Genomic DNA, 3,215 nt, shown 5'->3' with positions numbered 1-3,215 from the left:
GCGGCCGACGCGCTAACGTCGGCCGGGCGGAGGCCTGCCCCAGGCGCAGTTCGATTTCCAGAATCTCAGGGCCATGACACACAAAGCGTATCCGGGCGTCACCCCGTAACGGGTCATTAAGGCTGAGACGTGGGCGGCCCTGTCCCGCCCGGGGTTTCGTTTAGCGGCCGACGCCGGTTCGTTTTGCGGCCGAACGACGCCGGTTCGTTTAGCGGCCGAACGAAGCCGGCTCGTTTAACGGCCGAGGCCAGCCGGGTTCGTCCCTTCCTTGGATGATTTACCATTCGTAATAAGAATCGTCACTACCTCAGTGCAGAGGGACTTTTTCGAGGCATTTGTGTCCGCTCGAGAGGCCTCTCGCTGGGCTCGAGAGGTCCTGGGATCCGGTAGCCTATCACCTTGGAGAGTCAGCGAGGTGCTCTTCCCTATATACCCGATGGCACCTGTTCGGGCCACCGTCCCCTGCTGGACGGGGCCCGGCTCTGTACCGCCCCAGACAGAGCGCCTTCGTCGGTCACGAAGGCAGGGTCGTGGACCCTGGAAGCGCACGAGCCACCCGACTCGGCTTCCATAGCGGCTGGCGGCCCTGGCCCGCCCGAGACGAAGCGCCTTCGTCGGTCAGACAGATAGGGTCGAGGACCCTGGAAGTGCGAGAGCCACCCGACTCGACTTCCACGGCGGCCCGGAGGCCGGGCCCGTCCCCGTCCGTGCCCGGGGACGGGGCACCTTCGTCGGTCAAACGCGTTGGTCTTGGACCCTGGAAGTGCACGAGCCACCCGACTCGACTTCCATAGCGGTCGGCGGCCCCGTACCGCCCCAGACAGAGCACCTTCGTCGGTCACGAAGAGAGGGTCTTGGACCCTGGAAGTGCACGAGCCACCCGACTCGACTTCCATAGCGGTCGGCGGCCCTGTCCCGCCCCAGACGATGCACCTTCGTCTGTCACACAGATAGGGTCTTGGACCCTGGAAGCCGTCCCCCTCGACTTCCGTAACGGTCGGCGGCCCTGTCCCGCCGCAGACGGGTCACCACTCCGTCTGTCTGTAGGGTCTTGGACCCTGGAAGCCGCCCCACTCGACTTCCATCGCGGTCGGCGGCCCTGGCCCGCCGCAGACGGGTCGCCACTCCGTCTGTCTGTAGGGTCTTGGACCCTGGAAGCCGCCCCACTCGACTTCCATCGCGGTCGGCGGCCCTGGCCCGCCGCAGACGGGTCGCCACTCCGTCTGTCTGTAGGGTCTTGGACCCCGGAAGCCGCCTCACTCGACTTCCATCGCGGTCGGCGGCCCTGTCCCGCCGCAGACGGTGTGCCACTCCGTCTGTCACACAGATACATAAGGGTGTCTCGGAACCCCGGACGCCGACCGAGACGAAACGCGTGGGGTCGGTGCGCCCGAGAGGGTAGGGTGCCCCGGGGCCGGCCGCTCGCCCGACCGGCTTCCGGGACTCCTTGACCGCTCGGGAGACCTATCCACGCGCCCGCCCGACCGGCGGCCGGGGGCCCTCGACCGCCACACGCGTACCGACGACCGGGGGGTTTCCGTTTTACGGCCGACGCCGAGATCCTTCGACGGTTCCAACATGGGTTGTTACGCTTTTGTGTTCGCCCGTGTCTGAGCATATATGGTCGGGTCGAACCTTTGAGGCCGTAGCCTGGAGATCCAGGGCGGATCTTATCTCACAACACGTGTGTCTTTGAGGCCGTAGCCTAGATCCAGAGACTTTAGGATCTTTTTAGCAGTTTTAAGGCCGTAGCCTTGATCCAGGGCGGATCTTTTGAGCAGCTTTAAGGCCGTAGCCTTGATCCAGGGCGGATCTTTTCACAGGTTTTAAGCCGAAGCGCCTTGATCCAGGGACTTTTGGATCTTTTTTTGCCGTTTTTAGGCCGTAGCCTTGATCCAGGGCGGATCGTTTTGCGGCCGTAGCCGAGTTCCATCACCCAAGGTAGCTTTAGTTTTTAGGCATTAGCCTTGATGATCCAGGGCGGATCGTTTTGCGGCCGTAGCCGAGTTCCATCACCCAAGGTAGCTTTAGTTTTTAGGCATTAGCCTTGATATGATCCAGGCCGGATCTTTCCGCCTAGGCGGCATGCGGATATGGGTTACCCGTCTTTCGACACTCGCCCGGGGCGCTGCCTCACATCAGACGCCCTTCGTCCGTTCCAACCGTTCCAGTTCTTTTAACGGTTTTTCGTTCATCGCACACCGACGCGCACAGACCTTTCTTGGGATCTGCCGCAGGGAGGGAGGACGCTGGAGGTCCACTTTCGAAGCAACCCATCCCTATATACCCGATGGCACCTGTTCAAACGACCGCCCCTTGAGAGAAGGGGCCCTTCCCGTGGCTCGTCCGGGAGGAGGCGCCCGCGTCGGAAGGCGCCGTAAGGTCGGAGACCCTGGAAGTGCACGAGTCACCCGCTTTTACCTCCAGGCCCTCTGTCGTACTTCTCGTGTCCGCTCACGAGACCTCGTTTCGGCTTTATGGAAGTGCACGAGTCACCCGCTTTTGCCTTTTCTGGAAGTGCACGAGTCACCCGCTTTTGCTTCCAGGCCCTCTGTCGTACTTCTCGTGTCCGCTCACGAGACCTCTCTTCGGCCTGGGGGTGCGCCACGTACACCCCCGCGTCCGCATTCGAGTCACCTCTTCGGGCTCATGAGGTAGGGTCGGTGACCCTGGAAGTCAGAGACTTCCAGGCCTTCTGTCGTACACCCTCGCGTCCGCTCACGAGACCTCTCTTCGGCCTGGGGGTGCGCCACGTACACCCTCCCGCGTCCGCTTTCGAGTCACCCATCTGGGCTACGGAGGTAGGGACGTGTGCCCTGGAAGAACCAGACTTCCAGGAGGGAGGGCCGCCCTGTCAGGCCCGCTTTCGAGTCACCCATCTGGGCTACGGAGGTAGGGACGGGTGCCCTGGAGGAACCAGACTTCCAGGAGGGAGGGCCGCCCTGTCAGGCCCGCTTTCGAGTCACCCATCTGGGCTACGGAGGTAGGGACGGGTGCCCTGGAGGAACCAGACTTCCAGGAGGGAGGGCCGCCCTGTCAGGCCCGCTTTCGAGTCACCCATCTGGGCTACGGAGGTAGGGACGTGTGCCCCGGAGGAACCGGACTTCCAGGAGGGAGGGCCGCCCTGTCAGGCCCGCCTCGGAGTCACCTCTCTGGGCTAAGGAGGCAGGGACGTGTGCCCTGGAGGAACCAGACTTCCAGGAGGGAGGGCCGCC

Source organism: Paramisgurnus dabryanus, unplaced genomic scaffold (genome assembly GCF_030506205.2).
Source record: "Paramisgurnus dabryanus unplaced genomic scaffold, PD_genome_1.1 h2tg000137l_1_23223__unclustered, whole genome shotgun sequence".
Lineage (NCBI taxonomy): Eukaryota > Metazoa > Chordata > Actinopteri > Cypriniformes > Cobitidae > Paramisgurnus > Paramisgurnus dabryanus.
Note: the sequence above shows the minus strand (reverse complement) of the source record.